At 37.1% G+C, this 24,147-nt stretch overlaps 1 protein-coding gene across 2 annotated transcripts in view; it reads left to right on the top strand.

Moving 5' to 3' along the window:
• Positions 1–24,147, top strand: part of LRRC4C (leucine rich repeat containing 4C) — a 1,209,844-nt gene that overhangs the window by 1,003,811 nt on the left and 181,886 nt on the right. For both annotated transcript variants that reach the window (XM_043580988.1, XM_043580986.1), the window contains one exon: positions 13,378–13,475. The gene's annotated coding sequence lies outside the window, so the exon portion shown is untranslated. The remainder of the gene's footprint in view (positions 1–13,377; positions 13,476–24,147) is intronic.

Below are 24,147 nucleotides of genomic sequence, written 5' to 3'. Positions count from 1 at the left end.
AATCCTTACAAATTAATGGTAATCACTTCTTCACTTTATGCCATTTCAGTTTGCAAAAGATTAGAACACTCTGCTTAGAACACTAGAACATTAGAACACTCCACTTCCGGGGGCACCTGGGTGGCTCAGTCGGTTAAGTGTCCAACTTTAGTTCAGGTCATGATCTCATGGTTCACAAGATTGAGCCCCACGTCAGGCTTCATGCTGACGGTGCAGAGCCTGGAGCCTGTTTCAGATTCTGTGTCTCCCTCTCTCTCTGCCCCTCCCGCATCCATACTTTGTCTCTCTCACTCTCAAAAATAAATAAAACATTGAAAATATTTTAAAAGAGAACGCTCTACTTTCAGATAGCGGAGGAAGCCTGTACTGTGTTATGGCAGTCCAAGGAAACAAATCACTGCTAGAATGAACAGTATTCAATTTTGAAAGGCCACATATGTAGAGAAAGCTTCATCAGAATACTGTTTCTCCAGTGTTAACTTATATGTTATGGCACTTGGGCTAACGCTAGCTATCTGATCTTAAACTCTACCACATAAGCAACTGCAATTCATATATATTCATAACGCAACTGCCTCTTTTTCATTAAAATAATACCAAAATGGTATAGCTTATTGGATTTGGAGAATAACAGTATGCCAAGAAAGTAACTACCAAGGAGCCGTGCAGCCTCTACTTGAATACTCAAATGAACAATAAACTCACTACCTTTAAAGGCAGTCTCTTCCACCCTTGGATGTTTTGTGGCCTAGACACTTTTTGTGTTAAGCTGAAACTGCATCTCCTAACATTACCATGTTTGGTTCTCTTTCCATGCCTTGAGGCACGGGAAACAGTAGTAATTGCACTTTCCAGAACAACCAGCAAGCCTGATTCCTGGCCAGTGCCCTCCAGGTCTGTTCTTCCAGCAGACAGACTCCACCCCCTCCTATCCTTTGAGCATGGTTCACGTGACTTGGTTTCAGTTCACAGCAGGGCTCTGGCGGCTCCCCTCGTCTTGTTTACATTAACCAGGTGCCCTGGCATTCAGCTCTGCGTCGTTTTGCGGCTAGTCAACGCAGTACTGGCTGCTGTTCTCCCGTGACATTGCTGCATGGCTAGCTTGCCCAAGTAAAACAAGGTTTAATTAAATCTTAATGTTGCACCCGGCTCTTGCAGAGCTGTTGTTCTCGCGTCCTTGTGCTATTAGCAGAATACATAATGAGAGCAGAGCATATGAGCACAGAATCAGTCCCACTTATAAAAAGTACCATTTAGGCACTCACCCACAATTTCCTTTCACTAAGTTTACCTTGTGCCTTATCAGAGAGGTCTCAAGTTTTCCTCACTGACAAATAGACTTATGTTTGTGGCAGTGTTTGTTCTTTTTGAGTTATGAAAGTGGCATCAAAAAATCTTAAAATACATTAAGATCTCTCAATGAAAAGAAGCACTACTTAGTTCAGAAAATGTTGAGGGTTTCCCTGCTATTACCTCTTTTACATTCATGAATTGTCTAAACCAAAACTACTCGTCTTCTGAACTCTACAAAAGCTAAATAGCCCCATAAGTTATTCTGTTTCTGAATGGCTGTCGTTTCTCTCTTGTTTTTAATTTATGAAAGAAATCATCATCATGGTTATTACTCTCTGGGAAAAAAGTCAAATAAAAAATGATACCACCCAGGAATCCCTGAGATGACTAATTTTTCCATTCTGGTCATAAATCCCTAGGAAATGTCCTGTATCTCAATTGTTAAATGTTGATCCAATGAGAGTTATTTCAAGTTAACTGTTATTGCCTGCCTTACAGAAGTAGAAGAGGAAATATGATAACATGGTGTTATATATGCATGAAACTTGTCAACAACTTCACTTGTGTCCAACAGCTAAAGACCAAAAAAAAACCAAAAAAAAAAAACAAAAAAAAAAAACAAAAAAAAACCCAAAAAACCCCACAATGTGGACTTTTTTGTACCATATCTTTGAACTGATAATGTTATGAATATGTTATTTCTGGCAATTCACCTCTCACTTTCTCAACCTTTTCACTTCACGTAACACGAATTATTTGCTCTGTTTATTTTGTGATAAAAATCAAAAGGCATAGAAGACTTTCTGGACACCAGACTTCTGATTCCCATGTTAAGTACGAATATTTTAGGGGCACCTGGTTGGCTCAGTTGGTTAAGCATCTGACTCTTGATTCCAGCTCATATCAGAATCTTACAGTTTGTTCGGCCCCACATCAGGCTCTGTGCTGTCAGCACAAAGATTCTCTCTCTCCTTCTCTCTCTGCCCCTCTCTCTATCTCTCTCTCTCTCTCAAAATAAATAAATAAAATTTAAAAATAAATTAATTTTGGGGGCGCCTGGGTGGCTCAGTCAGTTGAGCGTCCAACTTCGGCCCAGGTCATGATCTTATGGTTCGTGGGTTCGAGCCCCACGTCGGGCTCTGTGCTGACAGCTCAGAGCCTGGACCCCGCTTCAGATTCTGTGTCTCCCTCTCTCTCTGCCCCTCCCCACTCTCGCTCTCTCTCCCTCTCTCAAAAAATGAATAAACATTAAAAAAATTAAAAAAGATAATTTTAAAAAATAATGTTTTAAAGCGGCTACATATTATGAACCCCACTTTAGGTAAAAATACTGTGGTACAGAATGTTGAGAGGTCTCTTTTCAAAGCTTCCAGGCCATGGGAAACTAAAATATCATGTGTGGGTGTAAATGTCCTCCCTTTAGTTCTTCCTATGCAAACTAAATTCTTTTAAAGTATATGTGAAAATATTTCAATCTGAGTCATCTACAAACCTTTGTGTCTATTTTTTTAAATATTTTTATTTAAATCCAAGCTAGTTAACATATAGTGTGGTAATGGTTTCAGGAGTAGAATTTAGTGATTCATCACTTACATATAACACCCAGTGTTCATCCCAACAACTGCCCTCCTTAATGCCCATCACCCAATTAGCCCATCCCCCCACCCGACACCCTGCCAGCAGCCCTCAGTTTGTTCTCTGTATTTAAGACTCTCTTATGGTTTGCCTCCCTCTCTCTTTTTATCTTATTTTTCCTTCCCTTCCCCTATGTTGATCTGTTTTGTTTCTTAAATTCTACATATGAGTGAAAACATATGATATTTAATTTTCTCTGACTTATTTTGCCTAGCATAATGCATTCTAGTTCCATCCATGTTGTTGCAAATGGCAAGATTTCCTTTTTGATTGCTAAGTAATATTACATTGTGTATACATACCACATCTTCTTTATCCATTTGTCAATGGAGGGACATTGGGCTCTTTCCATAATTTGGCTATAGTTGATAGTGCTGCTGTAAACATTGGGGGCATGTGCCCTTTTGAATCAGCATTTTTGTATCCTTTGGATAAATACCTATGTATCTATATTATGTGTCTGTTAACTTGTATCAAGATCACCATTATTTATATATGATGACTGATACCACTCTTTAAAAAAAATCTCGAGTACATTCACAACTAGAAATTGGAAGTATAAAATAAGAATAAAATCTGAATTTCTAAAAGATGTAAAGTTTTCATAGATCAAACATAAAAGCAATCAACTTTATTATTGGTGTATTGCTTTATTCCTTCATTTTTGCAATTGTCCCAGAGTCAACATAGAGTGCATTGAAGTCAATTTCCTGAACTGAGCTTGGAATATTTTTTGTTTGTGTTTGATAGACTAAACATCTAAGAGCTGTACAGGCAACAGCAGGGTTATATAAGATTCATCTCTAATACCTAGCCCAGTGTAAGGCTAATTTCTAGTAAATATTTATCAAGTGAATTGCTGACTGACAGATGGATTGACTGACTAAATCAATGACTAAGAAAATATATTCCATGCACTGAACCAAGAGTCAATAATTATTGTGAAGCCCCATAGTTTTGATTAAAATGATCTTCTTAATGATGACAAAGATGGAGATCCTCTTCATGGCCGTTCATTTTCTACAAGCAAACAGCAAGACACAGTGAATTTGAAAGAAATCTGAAACTCTGAGATGTTGGATTCATTATATGAACAAGGCATCTCACATGTGCCCTCCACAGGTAGTCTCTGTTGAAAGGCCAACTGTGGGAATCAGCAACTTTATGTGGGAATCCATGGGGAAATCAACAGACTGCCTCTGCTATTTCTTATAACATTGTAACATTTCTTCCTCCAGCCATTGCCAGAGGCACCCCATAGCTGTAAGACTGAACCTCAGCCCTCCAACACAGACCTTCTCCAACAGCCACATTCAGCATGGAAGGTTTTCCAACAGCTGCCCCAAACATAGAAGTCTTATATTTTGCACTTCCAATCCACAAGCAAATCTTAATGGGATTTCTTCCAAAATACATTTCTAAGTCCTTTCACATTTTTCATATACATTTCTAACACTGGGTGTGAGTCTCCATCACTCTTGCCTGGATTTCTGTACTATTCCTCAACTTTCCTCCCTGCATTCAACCCTCACAATTCATTTTCTACACATTGGTTTATGTAATCTTTTAAAAATGCAAAGCAGATCAGTGATACTCTCTTCCAATATCTTAGAGAACGCCTATTAAACTAAAAAGTAAATCCAAAAATGTTATCAGGAGCTACAAATCCCTGTATTCTTTGTTTCTTGCCTACCTCTCTGATTCCAGTATCTTATAATATCTTTCTTAGAGCACTCAAGACCCAGCAGTTTCCTGTTTGCTCCTTGAACATGGAAAGTGTTGCAAATTAATCTAAGCTGAATTGGTTTTGCAAAACACATAGGCACTATATGTAGATAATAATAGGGAAAGAGGCCTGAACTAGGTGAAGGTTAGTGATCCCCTCAGTATTATGTAATAGTAAAGCAAAGCCACTGAACTAATTTTGCCAAACACATATCTTTTAGACATACATGCTTGCATTAGTGAATAAACACAAAATAGTTTCAACAACAACCTCTTCTAAAAGTGCAACAAAGTTATATCTTTTTGTTCTTTGAAGTGCTCTGAATGTCACCTTTCAGCAGAGAGCATTCTAGAGGTAGAATTAGTATACCTTTAAAGTTGGATCAGCAAATGAAATGTTATTCTAACTCATGCCTGGACAGAGAACCATTTATGGATCAAGCCTGGGGTATCTCCCTTAACCTAAGGATATAAGCCTCATGCCCCATTAGAGTCTTAAACTGTGTTAAAATAAATATGAGGATTATCTCAAAAATATATAGGTCAATTTCACATATCATAATTTTTATCAACAATAATAATAAATACCTTTAATTTTATCAATAAAGGCCCATTTCTATTATTCATAATGCCAAGTACCAACATATTTATTTGCCAACAAATACCAGTTTAGTATTTTCTAATATCAGATCACCTGGTGTTGGTTAACAGAAGGACTAAAGTCTTGGTAGCTATTGCTGGAGTGTGACTTTTCTTACATGATTCTAGCAGATGACCTCTGGATTATGGGTTCTTGATTGAGACATGTTATCTCTTCTTTCCTGGAGTCAAAGCCTAAGAAGCTAGAACTTACGTAAAATCATTCTATGTACCCTAATAATTTTAACATTATTTCAGGAATTTTTCACTTGTTGCTGGTTCTATCTAGAAATTTATGTAAACATCCTTCCTAAAGCTCTTCACATGGTAGGCTCCTTCTCATTCTTCAGGCCTAAACCCAAAATTACCCTTTTGAGGAGGACTTCCTTTACCAAGCTATCCAAAGAATAGTGATAGTAAGCACAAAGTAATAATAGTAACCACAACTATAATAATAGGTAATAATGTTGGCCACTTCCATGTGCCATGTACTAGGCTACCTACTGTACATTTATTATCTCACTTAATCCTCAGAACAACCCTATGAAGTGGAATATATATCTTTATTTTGCAGATGGTGAAATTGAGGCACAGGATCTTGATGACATAATGGGAATTAGCAGAGCTGGGATTTGAATCTAGCGAGTCCCAGTCCAGAGTTCACCCGCTTTACAGTTAAAGCAACACTGACTAACCCCACACTAATGGCTATCACAATATCCTGTTTATTTTTAATAGTTTTTACCATGTCACTAAGCATTTTGTATTTACTTAATGTTCTTTCTCACCTTTCACCAAAATATAAATTTCTTGAGGGCAAGCACCATCCTGTCTTTTTTATCATTCCATCACAGGATGTAATACTTTTCCTGTTACATAGTTGGTACTTAATATGTTTTTGCAAAACTGAATTAGGGTAGTAGAATACAGGTACAGCATTGCTAATTATGTTTCTCTCATTGACCCATATCAATCCACTGTCAAAAGGAAAGCCATAAGGACTGGATTTACTGAATCTATGACATTCTCCACCACCTGTGAGTTACGTCTGATATCACAAGAACTCCATCAGGGGTTTACTGTGGCATATTTTAACATCTGACAATGTTATGGAGAAAGCACTCCTCAGATTTCATCTATTCTCCATAATATTGCCAGAGTGGTATTTCTTAAATCAGAATTATAGGCAATTCAATAAGACAAGAAAATGAAATGAAAGATATAATGATTGGGAAGAAAGAAAGAAAACTTTCTTTGCAGAGGACTTTATTAGAAGGTCTGAAAGAATCAAAAAGCTCCTTTCTAGGAGCTTTCACTAATAAGTGGTAATAGCAAGGTTGCAAAATACAAGGCTAATACACAAAACTCAATCTTTTCCCCATATACCAGCAATGAACAAATGGAATTTATAATTAACCACATATTACAAAAATGATATAGTTAGGTATAAATCTAACAAAATATGTGCAAAATCTATATGAAGAAAACTAAAAATCCCTGATCAAAGTTATCAAAGAAGAACTGAACAAAGGGACAGATATTCAATATTGAAAGAAAGCCTCAATATTGTCAAGATGTCAGCTCTTCCCAATCAGATCTATAAATTCACTGCAATTCCAAGGCCCCTGGGTGGCTAAGTCTGGTGAGTGTCTGACTTCAGCTCAGGTCATGATTTCGCGGTTTGTGAGTTTGAGCCCCGCACCAGGCTCAAACTGTCTGACAGCCAGAGCCTGGAGCCTGCTTTGGATCTGTGTCTCCCTCTCTCTCTGCCCCCGCCCCCCCCCACCCCCCCGGTCACACCCTCTCTCTCTCTCAAGAATAGATAAGGATAAAAAAAATAAATAAAAATTCCAATGAAACTCCCAGCAAGTTTGGAAATTCCCAACTGATTCTCAAGTTTATGTGAAATGGCAGAAGACATGGAATAGCCAACACAGTGTCGATGGAGAAAAACAAAGTCGGAGAACTGACACTACTCAATATCAATACTTACTATAAAGCTACAGTAATCAAGACCATGACATATTGGTGAAAGAATAAACAAATAAAATAGAGAATAGAGAACTCAGAATAGAATAGAAAATAGAGAATAACGGAATAGAGAGCTCAGCTATAGACCCACATAAATATAGTCAACTGAACTTTGACAAAGGAAAAAAGGCAATACAATGGAGAAAATGTAGTCTTTTCAACAAATTGTGCTGGAACAACTGGACATCTACATGCAAGGAAAAAAAAGAAACAAAAAGAAAAAGAGAAAAAGGAAGAAAAGAAAAAGAAAAGAATCTAGACAAAGACCTGGCACCCTTCACAAAAATTAGTTCCAAATGTATCATAGTCCTAAATGTAAAATGCAAAACTTTAAAACTCCCAGAGGATAACATATGAGAAATCCTAGATGACAGTGGATATGGCAGTGACTTTTTACACAAGGAACCAAAGGCACGATCTATGAATGAAATAAATGATAGGCTGAACTTCATTCAAATTAAAATTTTCAGCTCCAGGAAAGACACTGTTGAGAGAATGAGGGGACAGGCCACAAATTGGGAGAAAATATTTGCAAAAATCACATCTGATAATAAGTTAGTATATAAAATATAAAATATAAGTTAGTATATAAAATATATAAAATACAAAAGAACTTTCAAAATTCAACAGTAAGAAAACAAACACCCCATTAAACACAAGCCTTATCAAAGAAGATATACACATGACGAGGGGCATCTGGGTGGTTCAGTCGGATGGGTGTGTGACTTCAGCTCAGGTCATGATCTCGTGGTCAGTGATTTCTAGCCCCATATCAGGCTCTGTGCTGATGGCTCAGAGCCTGGAGCCTGTTCACATTCTGTGTTTCCCTCCCTTTCTTTGCTCCTCCTCCACTCGTGCTCTGTCTCTGTCTCTCAAAAATGAATAAACATTAAAAAAATTTAAAAAAGAAGATATACAGATGACAAACATATGAAAAGATGCTCCCCATCATACGTCATCAGGGAAACGCAAATTTAAACAATAAGGAGATACCACTACAGACCTAATAGAATGGCCAAAATTGAAAACACTGGCAACACTAGATGCTGGTGGGGATGTGGAACCATAGAAACTCCCATTTATTGCTAGTAAGAGTGCAAAATGGTACAGCCAGTTTGGAAGACATTTTGGTAGTTTCTTACAAAACTAAATCATACTTTTATCATGTAGTTCAGCAATTGCATCAGGTGGTATTTACCCAAAGAAGTGAAAACTTAGATCTACCCAAAAACCTACACACAGATGTTTATAGCAGTTTAATCCATAAGCGACCAAACTTGAAAGCAACCAAGATGTCCTTCTGTAAGTGAATGGATAAAGTGTGGTAAATCCAGACAATGAAATATCATTCAGCACCAAAAATAGATAAGCTATCAAGCCATACAAAGATATGAATGAAACCTAAATGCATATTTTTAAGTGAAAGAAGCCAATCTGAAAAGTTTATGTATTCTATAAATCCAATTATATAACATTTTGGAAAAGGCAAAACTATGGAGATAGTAAAAAGACTAATGGTTTCCAGGGGATGGGGGAGGGGAGAATGAATAGGTATAGTGAAGAAAATTTTTAGGGCAACAAAACTACTCTGTCTGAATATGCAATGGTACTTCAGTATACATTTGTCAAACTTCATAGACTTTACAACAACAAGAGTGAATTCTAATGTGAACTATGAAATTTGGGTGATAATGATGTGTCCATGTAGGTTCATTAATTGTAACAAATGTACCATTGTAGTGTGTGATATCTCCATAGTTGGAAACGTTTGGCATGGGTAGGGATAGGAGATATATTTCTCTTTATTTCCTGTTCAGTTTTGCTGTGAACCTGAAACTTCTCTATACGATAAGAATTATTAAAACAAACAAACAGACTACATCAGAATTTCTTCACCTGCACCATTTTAAGGATGGTACCAAGCTCTTAAAGCTAGCATATGATATCTATCTCTCATAAACTTGTCCCTGACTAACCATCTAACCATGCATGCTAATTTGTTACACCCAAACATGTATGTACACACACACACACACACACACACACCCTTAAGCCACCTCTCACACTAATCAGTTAAAACTTCTTGTTTATTTAAGCAAAGATGTAGTCTTATGTATAGGCTCTCCTCTCTGAATGGTGAGATGTCGGCTTTGCTTTGATTGACTAATGCCTACTTCTCTTTCAAGCCTCGTTTCTTCAGAAGCCATTCTTGATTCTCCTCCAGTCTTATTCAGGTGTCTCTCACTGCACCCAGTATGTATCTTCTTTCATTACAGAACATGTGATATTATTCTATAATTGTTTATATATGTGACTGTATCCTTCAATACAAGATGAGTTCCTTGAAGTAGAATCTGTGTTGTTTTAGCACAGTTCTGTGTCCATAGTAGGTGTTCGAGAAATATTTGTCAGATCATTTTAATGGGGGAAAAGAAAGGTGGAGCAGTAAGTGCTGATCCCAGAGCATTCTTGGGACTGACAACCATCTATGGCAAACTACCCTTCAGGGAAGGTGTGTGTCATTGCTGGAGGCATTTTACATATTTAATGAATAGGGCCAACTTCATTCCCTGGTGATGTCAATATGGCATCTTTCACCAGCCTGAAAATCGTCTGGCACTGAAAATACACAAAGTCTGGAAGCTGTTTATAAGACTGAGAAGGTGAGTCAATAGACTCTGTTCCAAGTTGGCAAGAAGGGACATAGTCCTAAACATCTAAAGCTCCATAATTCACATTAAGCTTCTCATTAATTTAAATGTTAATGTAAATGTAAAATATGTTGTATTGATTTAGAACTATTTTTGTATGAATATTGCATAACTAAGCTTTCTAACAGCAGAATCCAAAAGGACATCCCTTCACATCAGCTTACGATTAAGAAAAAAAGTGAGGCTTTCTATTTTTCACTCTCTTTTTATTGTGTAAAATCCTTTGTTTTGGTTACAAGTTCTAGCTATGAGAAGCTATGAGAACTTCTGCCTTTGAGTGCAATTGATTTGGACAGTCTTGAGCAAAAAGATCAATTTCTGAATCTCTTCTTTCACAGTAATACACATATAACTTCAAATACGTATAGAGATTAGTATCTTTCCCATGTCACTGAGGAGAAACCTAGTCTTTATGACCATGCTGGCAATTTCACTCTAGTCTGTTAGATTTCATCCAGAGTCTCCTTTCATTGGGACTTATGTTTCCTTACTTAAAAGGAAAACACAATTTTCAAAGAATGTCTCATTATGTTAGGCTCACTGTAATGAGTGATGAGATTGATAACTGGACATTTTTGTATATGCTTACTTACTCTGTGCTGTACCTTGATGCAAAGTGTTTTATAAAAAGTGCTCATGGGGCACCTGGGTGGCTCAGTCATTTAAGCATTCATCTTTTGATTGTGGCTCAGGTCACGATCTCATGGTTTGTGAATTTGAGCCCTGTGTCGGGCTCTGCTTGGGACAGTGTGGAGCCTGCTTGGGATTCTCTCTCTCCCCTTTATCTCTACCCCTCCCCTGCCGGGGATATAATATAAATATTATATATTTATTATTTATTTATTTTTATTTGTAAAGTGCTCATGTGATCCCTAAAGCAGTACAGAGACGCGGCTACTCTCATTAACCTGTTTTAAGGATTAAGAAACTGTCCCACGGAGAGATTAAGCCTTTCCTAAAATTCTACAAGCAGAAAGAGTGATGTTGCTTGCCCTAGGACTCAGGGTGGTCCGACCCCATGGTCTTTCTCATAACCACTAAGCATTTTGGGTCTCAAACCACACAATGCTACAGACACATATAAACCTAGAACAGTGCATTCTGTTTTTAAGAGATACATATAAGCATACAGTTGAGGATTCCATTATACTACTGAGAAGCTGGGTGGGTGGGTGATATCCAGAAACCCGGTTTCTAATTTGTGGACACCTTGTTTCTTACTTCTTTCAACTAAACACTGTGAAATTTGAATTAATTGGTTTGTGAAGCTTCTTCCAGCCCCACATTCTATGACTTTGTATAATGATTCACTTTGTTCTGATCAACAAACCCTCTGCCCAGTTCTTCTCTGTACAACCACCCACCACGATGCTTTCTTGCATCCAATGCCTCTGCCCCTGCAGGCAGCCCCACCTAGCTCAGTTTTCTGTACAAAGATAGAAAGTAAGCATCCTGCTATCAACACATGTCTTTGAAACATGCTAAATATCAGGCAGAAAACTCAGGCTAAAAGATGGATAAGGCATTTTATTCCCCTGAACGTAGACATGAAATACAAAAATCATAGTCCTGGGGAAAAATCAGACAAGGCCTTCCTATATCAAAATTACATTAACCAGTGCATTCAGAGGCTCACATAAATAACAAGCCTAAGAGAACCTGTTGAAATGGAGTATTTACTGGCCTAGTGTGGCCAACAAGCTTTGTAATATCAAGATATATGGGATAGGAAGGAGGTCTGCTCTGGAATCACACAGACCTGCTAACTTGGCCACCTTTTACCTCTTTCTGGGAAACTGACTCATGCCACAGTTTCTTCACCTGTAAAATTAAGCTCCTACTTCAAAATTTTTATAGGGTGATTATGAGGCTTAATCTGTAAAATAATTAGGTAGCTTATCCATGTGAGAAATCTGGTACAGGTTTATATGAGTCTCCATTGTTCTAATAACAACCAAAAGAGCTCATGGTTTAGTTTTTAAATTATCTTTGTAAGTGGTAATTTCAGCTATCACTCAGTTCCCAATTTTAAAAATTGCTTTGTTTTTTGCAAAACAATGACATATGAAACACCAATTAGGTATGGCTATTTCACCAAGAGACGTTTCTCCCCTTTGGGAAGTACCTGAGGGTGTGGGCAAGTCATGGTATAATGACAAATTCTGTACAACAGCTTACAACTTGCCATACTTTTCCAGCTTCTTCCCTTCAATATTAGGGCAGCAGAAAGATAGACAGAAAGTGAACCAATGGTCATAAGGTGCCAATGTATCATGAATCCTAGGAGTTAAAAATAAAATTTTATTCAGCTCCCTGAGATATACAATTGATTTTTTACAAAATCAATAGATGAACCTGAAAGTAATTGACTACAGTCACCTTAGTATCATTTAACTATAAGTAACTAATTGTCCAGCAAAGATTGAAGCTAGCAATTAGGAACATATGATAAATTTATAAAAATTCAGGTTTTTTCTAGCATGATAGTTTTGTTACTGCAAACTCTCTCTAACCATTCTATCTACATCAAACCACATCTTTAGAAGAAAAGTTATCACAGAATTTAAAAGATGGAAGGGGCCTCAGTAGCAATTTTGTACAAAGCCCTTATTTTTTTATGTGAAGTGATTAAGACCTAGTGATGTTTGGACACGCAAAATTAACTGGCTAATTATGGCAGGATTATTAATTGAATCTAGTTCCAGTTCTCAATTCAGTGCCTATATTTACTCATTTTCTTGTTGCTATATCAAACTGAGAAATCTGTAAATTACAGTGTATATTTTATAGTTTTCTATGTTCATTTGACCATTAGGTTTGAAATAAAGTAATAATTATCTGTATAGTTGGAACTCATGACAGAAGGATGAGGTAAGAACAAGAAGTCTCTCAAATATATGTTCAAAAAGGTACCTATAGATAAAAAGCCTATGTATGGAAACCAATTTGACAATACATTTCATAATTGAAAAAAGAGCCTATGGCACATTTCAATAATACAATGCAATGAATATTGACAAAATAAGACTAACAAATCTAGGATGGATACACTAAACAAACTATATATATACAACTATATATATGCAACTATATGTATACATATATATATAATACATATGTATCATACACATATATATGTATTATATATAGACCCATATATGTACCTATATATATGTGTGCATATATATGTATATATATATGTCTATATGTGTTTATGTTAGAAAGAGGAATATTTCATCAATTCATTCTATTGGGTGAGTTTGGCAGGCAGGAATGTCTACCCTAAATTTGTTCTCATTCATATAACATGGTTTAAAAATATATCTGTGTTGTCTCACTCCAGGTGTAAAATAAACATCATCTGCCGAAATCCCGAGCACTTCTTTAAATTCTTTGGGTTTTCTCAGGAAGATCAGGACCTGTTGGAGAAATTTTGATAAGGTAAGTTCCAAGCTACTAATCTATTCTCTCGGGGCTTCCATTCTAGCTGCCCAAGTTCAAAACAAAGTGAGGTTTAAGAAGTCAAAAAAACAGGCAAATGGAAAGATGGATGCCACTTTTATTAATAATGCATATAATATCTAAGGATGCTGTTTCAATGCTTGGCTAAAATAGACTCTGTAACATTGAATCCAAGAGTTAGATAGATTCACTCATCCAGGCCCAGGAAGTTCTGGGCCACAGCAGACTCCTCTGATATGGCAGCCTGGCCATTAAATTTCCAGCATGAAGTAGCAGATATAAGGCAGCCTGCACTAAAGATACAGGTGAATAGAATAGGTTAAATGATAAGTGACAAAGTCTTGCTCCTGAGTTCACCAAATAAACAACTCTAATGACCAAGGAGAGGAGAGAGTAAATAAATGGAGTAAAAAGAAGCCAAGAGGCTTTCTATGGTGGAATTTTCTTCAGATGGAAAAAAAAATGAGAAAAGAGAATAAATATTCTTCCCTCATACCACTGAAGAATAGGAGTGACCTGTAAAACAGAAGAAGGGTCCATTAGAAGTTGCATCAGGACTTTATTAAACTAGTAGCACACCAAGAGAATTTCTCCTGGGTGATGAAGACAACCACAGCACTCTGATTTCTCCTGCTTTAAGGATATTCAAACCAGATTCAAGGAAGAATTGTTGCCAATGGTTTGTTAGAAGTCATGTGTTTTCAGAATCTCAATGGGCATGTTGTCTGTATTGTCATAAAGCAGATAAGTATATGGTAGACATCTGCATTAATGGTTTTAGTTCGTAAAGAAAGCCTACCAGATAATGTTTGATTTTTCAAGCATACTATTAATTTATTCTTTAAAGAAGGTGTGGAAGGAACTGTTTAGGAAGTAAGTGAGCTTAGGTAACTCCTCAGGGTGCTTATCTCAGTGAGAATTTATAATTGTAACTTAATGAATCATCAATGTTACTTGGCTTTATGTGTTGGTAAAAATAAAACCAAAAAATGGAACTTATTAAAAGAATAGAAAAAGAACTATAAGCTTGAATGTAAGAGTAAAATAATAAACCTGGTAAAGGATTTTGAACAAAGCCAACCATCTGCAGATATTCTTGGTCATGGGATCCGCTTAATACTTTCAACTGGATGATGCCTCTAGAATGAAGAAATGCTATTTCATTTATATTTATGTTTCTTCATCTGAGATTCAAGATCACACAAGAAAAAATTTGATTTCTTTTGGTCATTTGAGTTAGTCTGATTTTGGTGATATCTTTGCCCTTTAGCTATACTAGCTAAGGATTAGCCAAGGAAAAAATATAATGGCTTAGAGCAACTTTGTCTCCTATAATGGAAGGACAGTCATCTGGATTTACCAATACACCATGAATACATATCATGGGGAAGAATTAATCATCAAAAATGAGATAAGATATCATCATGAAAGAGGAGTCTATATTTGATATTAGTTGATACTCAACACTTCATGGAATACATGGTGTATCATCTATTAACATGAGTAACCCACAAAAATGTAAGGGGTACACTGACATTTAGAAAGCTGATTATTAGCAAAGGTCTCTTTCATATATCCTTAAAGAATGATAAGGAGGGGCGCCTGGGTGGCGCAATTGGTTAAGTGTCCGACTTCAGCCAGGTCACGATCTCACGGTCCGTGAGTTCGAGCCCCGCGTAAGGCTCTGGGCTGATGGCTCGGAGCCTGGAGCCTGTTTCTGATTCTGTGTCTCCCTCTCTCTCTGCCCCTCCCCCGTTCATGCTCTGTCTCTCTCTGTCCCAAAAATAAATAAACGTTGAAAAAAAAGTTAAAAAAAAAAAAGAATGATAAGGAATGTTGGGGTGTCCAGATGGCTCAGTCGGTTAAGCCTTTGACTTCGGCGCAGGTCATGATCTTGCAGTTTGTGGGTTCAAGCCGTGTGTTGGGCTCTGTGCTGACAGCTCAGGGACCAGAGCCTGCTTGCTTTGGATTTTGTGTCTCCCTCTCTGCCCTTCCCCGACTTACGCTCCCCACCTCCCAAAAATAAACATTAAAATTTTTTAATGAATAAAAAAAGAATAACAAGGAGGTTTAACTAAATTTGACACTCAAAACTTATACTTCTGTAAGTTATTATGAAAGTATGATTAAATCTATAAAGGTCCTGATCCTATCTTATATTCACTCTGAAAGGAAGGGCTATCCCTTGTCATCAAACCTCTGCTCCTACAGGTAATACGGACTTCTGATATTTAAAGGAGGAGCCTGGTTTCTCCCTCCATCCCATTCAAGTGTGGAATGGGAGACCTTTTGATTTAAAATATTCTGCTAGCTATATTTAACCAAAAAAACAAAAACAAAAAACAAAGAAACACAGCCTAGTGTTGTAATCTTGACAATGGGTATCTAAAACCATGCTTGAACTAAAGAAACCACAGAAGACAAATGGGAAGGAAAATTTAGTCATTGAGAAGGTGATCTCAAGAAGGGACATGTAGAGTGGTCCAACTACATTTCAGTGCCTAAAGGTTTGGAAGTCAGGAAGCATGACCATAAATGCACATGTTGAGGAACTTGTTTGACGTGTCTGCTGTTGTCAGTGAAGTATGAATTGGATAGAAATGAGGCCATGCATGTAATCTGTTTTCAGCCCTACAATTTGGAGCCATGGCTTCCTTCTGCTGAGATGCCAGATTAGATACCCAGCTATAATTATATCCTGGGGAAAGTAAAAGCCATTCAGTAAAGGGACTAGTCCCCCAAAACAAATAAACAAAAATATACTGAAAAAGAGAACAGAAACAGTAAGGAAATAGAAAGACTGGGGCTTCCCTGGGGAAGCCAAACCTAAAAATCCTTCACAAAACAAAGACCTTTAGAGAGGGATAAAGTGGTCCTAGGTCAGTAGGGTTACCTGCTGCAGAAAGGGACAAATGAAAAATCTTAATTTAGGACCCAGAGTTTAAGACCTAAGATTTCCTCCAGATTAAGTACAACCAAAGATGTGCTCATTGCTGATGTTAACAAATGTTCATTGAAATAAATCATTTGAATGGATAATTAGATTCATTATAAATTGATGAGACTATTTTCTAAAATATACATGTTTGTCATTCTAGTTTAGAATGAGTCAATGAGTTTTTTTTTCCTTTTTCTCATATCCCCAAAACCTTAATAATATCATTCATTTAGCATACTAGGCGACAGAAATGAAAAATAAAATCACAGGTAACTAAAGAGAAAGCTTGTCCATCCCTGGTAGACCTATCCTAAACAATATGACCTCAGAAGTTCAAGGCTATTTGGTTTCTGGGCACCAAAAAACCACAGCATAATATAATTAGATGATAGTGAAAACAGCCTAACTTCAATTTTTCCTTGAGATTTGTCAACTTTCTAATCACATTTAAACCAGTTAGTAAAATGATTGGATAACAGGTTCTAAAGAAAAGTTTGTATCATCAGGGAACTATTCCAAGAAACTTTTCCAAAAATATATTAAAATCTTAGGGGAGATCAGAAAATATAACTACCCCTTGGATTAACTATCACAGCTCTTCCCTTATGTTGTGTATAAGTACTGGCATGCAGACTTTTGTCACATTTGGAATTTTTATCTTAATAGGAATTGGCCCTATCAGCATTTAAGTTTGTTTCTGACTTCTGCTTGCTCATAGGACTGAGAATTATTGTCTTCTATAAAGGTGGTTAAATGGACAGAGCAACCGATTGTAACAGGCTTCAAATAGTCTTGTCAGGTTTGTGATTCATATACAAAAACTAGACATCTATGCGGTTAAGTTGCAGTGACTGTTCCTTTATGATTGACATTTTTATTTAGGAACAAATAGAGTTCCACTTATTCCTGGAAACATATCTATAAATTAGATCCTCCAACATCTAAAATGAGATACGTAATTTCAAATGAAACAATATTATTGCCTCAATCTAAAAAGAACTAAAAGGATATTTGCTATTATCACATCCATGGGAATTTTTTTGATAAAAAAATATAGCTTTTTCCAGTTTGGGTTGTCTCTGAAATGTGGCTGTATTGGTAGTGACTGAAATAGTTATTAGATCTGATTCATAGAGTTCTTGGTAATAGAAAAAGCATGCCCACATTCTCATGACTCAGGCCCTAGTTAACGAATTCTTATACCATACATCTAATGATATGAGATGTCTCCTCCTTGGCCTTTAAATTAAAAACTGAATTAAAACACCCAGTGATGGCAAGAGTATAAACAAAGAGCATTTTTATAAAATGCTATTGAGAGAGTTACTTGGTGTAACCCTTGCAGAGACCAATAGGGCATTCTATCAAAAGTCTTTAATAGTCAGACTGTCCCTAACATTTCCTTTTCTAATATTCATCCTAAAGAAATCAGTGGCCGAATGAGTTAAGACATTGTACATGCACAATCATTGGAGCATTGTAAATATCAGAAACAACCTATATATATATGGCAATAAAGGACTTGTTGTAATATGTCCTAATGATATAATAAGACACTATACAGTCATTAGTGATGATGCTGTTGCTCCAAATGTATAGACACGGAGATATTATTTATATTATTAATTTTAAAAATCTGATTATAGCAAATTATGTATGTTACCAGCAATTTATATATTATGTATTTATATAATGCATGGATATGTATAGAAATATCTGAGTGATGAGATTTTGACTTATTCTTTTCATATATTTTCTGACGAAATAGACATGGAAAACAAATTGAAAAAAATAAATTGTAAACGAAAGGAAAAGATTTTCAAAGGGTAAGAAATGACCCTTTACATCCATTAAAAGACACGTACACATACTATCTTTTTATAATCCATATTGTTTTCACACCAGAAGGAGGCCTGAGTAGGAGGTCAATCTGTGGACGTACCATGTTTTCCCGGGAATGAGGCTGATCTATTACTCCTATTGTCCTGGTTTATAACAGTGACAATATCCCTTGCCTGTTGTTATGAGGACTGTGACCTCTAGCAATATGCTAAAAAGCAAGGGGAAGCAAGGTGAAAACTAATATAAACGACACAGTTGATCGTTTACAAATAGGACTAAACAAGAAGCATGCCAGTTATAATTCCCAGAGCCAGAGATTAAAAAGAGACATTGGAGATGGTTGTAAGGGGAAGGCAATAATACACACTATGCATGTTGCTCAGCAACAAAGTGAAGCCAAGATTACTACTGTCGTTCTAGGTGTTTGGGGGCTCAGTGAAAGGAGTGCATGATTGGCAGAAGGACTGCATGACAGACTCACAATTCTACAATCCTGTAAAGTGCAGAAGAAAGTGTTCAGGGGAGGTGCAAAGGCAATGCTTTAGCCCTTATATAACCAAAGTCCAATCTCTGTAAGCAACTAAATGCTCAAGTAAATACCCTTCAGGAGAAGTCCCCTACTCTTTCATCTAGACTGTTGACCCTACCCCTTTCCCTGGGAAGTTGAAACCACCACCACACTGCATTCATGGAACAGTTAGTATCCCTGAGGTGAAGAATGAGTCCTTGGCACCCAAGGCTAAGACAGGAGCAGCCCAGTCTTTCAGCTGTAGGTTCCTTGGAAATTGCTTTTCACTTAGCATTCTTGGATGGATCTGTTTTGGTGTCATGAAACATTGGGAATCCCTTGAAGAGGTTTTGAATGGGTCTGTTCTGGAGGAGTCTATTTACCCCAGTCTACTTAGTTAACCATCTTGATAAAAATGGCAAGTAAAAATAAAGGAGGAAAGGCTTCCTATGCATATGACTAGACCTAAGCCTCTTTGCAGAAATTATCTCAGTGAATCTTCACAACACCCTTTCTACCTTCCTTTCAAAGTTAAAGAGGAGTTAACTAACTTGGTCAAGGTCATTCAAATAGAAAGGAGGGGTGCCTGGGTGACTTAGTTGGTTAAGTGTCAGACTCAGGTCATGATCTCATGGTTCGTGAGTTCAAGCCCCGCAATGGGCCCCGTGCTGATGGTGTGGAGCCCACTTGGGATTTTCTCTTCCCCTCTCTCTCTCTGCCCTGCCCCTGCTCACTCACTCACGTGCACTTTCTCCCTTTCAAAATTAATAAATAAACTTAAAAAAAAGAAGAAGAAAGAAAGAAGATGGGTATGGGACTAAAATCTAGGCAGTATTATTCCAATTGTAATCGTTGGCAGCTCTCCTGACTCTCGTAGAACAGAACACATTCTAGTGTTTGTGGATGACTATTGTTTAACGTAACAGTAATCCTTTGAAAATACTGACATCAGATGTAACCAAGCAAAAGGCACCCAGGACTCAGAATTTTGACTTTTCAGATATTCTTTTTGTAACAGAAGAGGGCAGTTGGTGAATTAGAACCTCGTTCTTCTTCCTTAGTTTTCTTCTTTTGCACAGCCATGATAAATAGCAATATATGAGTGAACTCCATAGCTTTAAAAGGGAAAGACATCTGAAAGAATCCAGCACTGTACCAGAATATTGTACCTGAAGGGGGGAAAGCACACCCTTAAGCATGCTGTATTTGGTAAGTGGTAACCATTTGGAAACAGAGGTGAAATGGAAATTACCTGCTGAGTCTCAGCCATTCTACAGCACATTTCAGCTGAGAATGCTTAAAACTAAAATACCCGAGAAGGCAAGCTATTTGCAGTTATATTTGTACGTGATCTTATTTTCTCTGTGTGCGAGGAGAGATTTCCCTTCGAGGTTGTCACTGTTACCATTGAGCGCTCACTCACTCATTCAGTAAATGTTTATTGAACATGTACATCATACCAGAGAGCTGAGCACTGGGGTTACCCAGGTGAATAAATGTTCTCTTCTGTGGAGGGAAGCAAGGACAGACCCCGGGATCTTAATATCTTAATAGTATATGGTAGAGACGAGAGGAACAGATGCACATTAACATAAAGATATATATGCTTGCCCACATATACGCATATGCTATCTTACCACACTGCAGGAGGGAAATATCAATCACACTGAAGATATTAACAGAATGTCTGGGTGGCTTCCACCTCGATCGCAGAAGATTTCATGGATGAGTTGAGTTTTGAAAAGTTTTGGGGAAAAAAAGAATAAAGTATTGTGGCACAGAATGTGGAAACATTTTCTATTTTGGCAGAGATAATTTCACAGAGAATCTGAAGAGTCCTCAGCATCATGAAGGAGTATAATTTGAATTAGGAAACAGCTCAGGTAAAACCCCCAGGTAGGAATCAAATATCAGACTTGATGTGTGTATTTTTTCAGAGTATTTCTTTTTTTTTAATTTTTAAATGTTTATTTCTGAGAGAGAGGGGGAGCCAGACTGTGAGTGGAGGAGGAGCAGACAGAAAGGGAGACACAGGATCTGAAACAGATTCCAGGCTCTGAGCTATATAAGCACAGAGCCTGACCCAAGGCTCAAACTCATGGACCGAAGATCATGACCTGAGTTGAAGTTGGATGCTTAACCGACTGAGCCACCCAGGTGTCCCATGTTTTTTCAGAGTATTTCTAAGTGAAGTCTTAGAAACAAAATTAGTCTTAGAAACAAAAGAACCCCCTCAGGTCCTTCATTTGGAATGTAAAGTCTTTGTATATGAAATGATGTGTAACTATTACACTTCATTGTAATAAATAAAAGTAAGCCAAAACCATTTTTTTTCAGTTTCATTTTTTTTCTTTTTTTTTAATTTATTATTTATTTATTTTTTTTATGAAATTTATTGACAAATTGGTTTCCATACAACACCCAGTGCTCATCCCAAAAGGTGCCCTCCTCAATACCCATCACCCACCCTCTCCTCCCTCCCACCCCCCATCAACCCTCAGTTTGTTCTCAGTTTTTAACAGTCTCTTATGCAAAACCATTTTTAAAGGCTTAGGCCTTAGATCAAACAGGGTTAAAGACCCTGCTTTGCAAATTACTTTTTAAACTTGAAAAAAGCACTTACTTCTCTTGCCTCCAGGTTATTTATGAAAGGAAGTTTACTGTGCGTCACTGCATGCAAAGAACTTAGCACACTGGCACATAGTACATGCTCAGTAAATGTAAGCTAGATTATTATCAAGAATACCTCTTTGCAGTTTTATTAAGAATATAACATAAAAGTGATGTGTGCACTGACTGATGCAATTTGTTTTTTGCTTCAATAAAACAAGGGTATTGAGACATTACCGTATCCTAAAAATTATGGCAGACAGTACAGTACAGTGATGGACAGGGTTGAGTCCTACCTGCCAGGGCATCTGAGTTTATTTAGGTCCATTTTAAGCAAACCACAATGGCTATCTGGGGTTCCTATTTGCTCTTTATTTACCTATTAATTCCAAAGAAATTCAAAGATCCCTATGGGATATTTTGGTCATCAGAAACCATTTCAAAATGCCTCTAGAACAATGTAGTATTGAATTACTTTTGCACTTAAAAAATGTTCCCGTTACTTAGATACTTTTACCTTCATTAACATAGGATCCTCACAGACTTCAGTGAAGTAAACCCAGGGCTGGAGGGGATGAGTGGAGGGGTGAGGAGAGTTTTGGAGGGAACTGATAATTCAAGGATGTAAATGACTTGCCCAAGCTAACAGGACTAGTGAGAAAGGAATTCTTCTGCAGTAAATTGCCTCTGTACAGAACGAAAGAGTCATCTCTTTTTCCTCAGAGCCCAGGTGGGGCTAGGCCTAAGGAAGTAGATCAGTATTCGGCCTGTGCCCATGAAATTCTCAGCTTCTTTTACAGCCACCCTTTCCCTTATCTGGTCAAAAACAATTCCTCACCGCTTGTAGGTTGCTGTACAGCCATTACGATTACACCTCTGCTCTTTCTTCTGTTTCCTCCTCAGACAAAAATATTCTGTCCTGCACTAAAATGTGGTGTATCCAAATAACAGAGTATCGTTTGGTAATAAAAACGAATGAATACCAGGATATCCTATGACATGGATGAACCTTGAAAACATTATGATCAATGAAAGAAACCAGACACAGAAGAATCACATATGATATGATTCCACTTATATGAAATGTTGAATATGATACAGATATAAGTCCATATCAATATGAATATAGAATAAGCAAATCTATAGAGACAGAAAGTAGATTAGTGGTTGACAAAGGCAGGATGAGGGGGATGGGGAATGGCCACTAATGGCATAAGGAGTTTCTTTTTGAGATGACAAAATGTTCTAAATGAGACTGTGGTGTGGTTGCACAGTTTTTAGTGTACTGAAAACCTTTGATTTTTATGTTCAGATTACTTACTTGTATGGTAGGTGGATTCTATTTCAATGAAACTGTTAAACAAATAATCATCGTGGGAATGGCCAACATTATTATAACCATGTCATATTTGCATGTGGCAAACATTTTACGTATGTTAACTTTGCATCTCTGTTGAACTCTCAAAACAACATTCTTATGCTGGTTGTATTTTTATTCCCATTTTTTTTTTTTAATGAGCAAGCAGAGAGAAAGCTAATCTTCCAGTCACACAGTTAGTAAATGACAGACTTAGGCTCGGGAAGCCTAGTTTCAGAATTCTGCCCTTTCAACTGCTTTGCTATTCACATGCTTTCGACAGTCTTCCTTTGCCCTTATATCTCTGTGTTCTGAGCACATGGAAGCAGTTCCTGTGCCCGGAATCCCTTCCCTTCCATGTATGTGTATGTTTTCTTTCTTCACTTTCATTTTTCCCCATAGATAAGGTATAATTGGTATACAATAAACTGAACACGTTTCAAGTGTATAATTTCATAAGTTTTGACATGTATAACATTGTAAAACTATCATGCAGTCAAGATAATCTAATCAGAATAGTAAACTTATGCATCATCCCCAAATGTTTCCTCATGCTCCCCGGCCCTCCTTCTGGCCTGATGTTCCCGCCTCCAGTTCATTCCAAGCCACTGCTGATCATTTGCTGTCACTTACAGAATCATTTTCATATTCTGGAGCTTTCTATTAAAGGAAGCACACAGTATGTATACCTTTTTTCTTCAGATTCTTTCACACAGCATAATTATTCTCAGACTTCCATGTTAGTGTGCGCCTAAAAGCCCATTTGCTTTCATTGCTGAGTATATCCCATATATGGGTATGCTGCAGTTCTCTTATCATTCAGGCATTGGTGTACATTTGGATTATTTTCAGCTTTTAGCTATTGCAGATAAAAATACTATGGATACTGGTGTACAAATCTTTATAGGGACATATCCTTTCATTTCTTTTGCATAAATACCTAGGAGTAGAATGGCTGGATCATATGGTAAGCCAAACTCTTTTCTAAACTGTTTGTGGCATTTAACATTCCCAACAGCGGTGCACGGGAGTTCTAGTCCCTCCACTTTCTTGCCAACACTCTTTGATCTCAGTCATTCTGGTAGATGTGTAGCAGTATCTCATGGTGCTTACAACTTGCATTTCCCTAATCACTAATGATGTTGAACATCTTTTAATGTGCTCATTTGCCATCTATATGGCTTGTAACTTATTCACTATCTTTCTTGTATGAGTTGTCTGTGTTCTTACTATTAAGTTTTATGAGCCATATATACATATATGTATGTATGTATACATATATATTTATGTATGTATATACGTATGTATGTATATATGTATGTATGTATGTATACATATATGTATATATATCCTGCTTACAAATCTTTTATGAGATACATGGTTGGCAAATATTTTC

This window comes from Prionailurus bengalensis, chromosome D1 (assembly GCF_016509475.1).
Source record: "Prionailurus bengalensis isolate Pbe53 chromosome D1, Fcat_Pben_1.1_paternal_pri, whole genome shotgun sequence".
Taxonomy (NCBI): Eukaryota; Metazoa; Chordata; class Mammalia; order Carnivora; family Felidae; genus Prionailurus; species Prionailurus bengalensis.
Note: the sequence above shows the minus strand (reverse complement) of the source record. Positions and strands in the feature narration are given on the sequence as shown.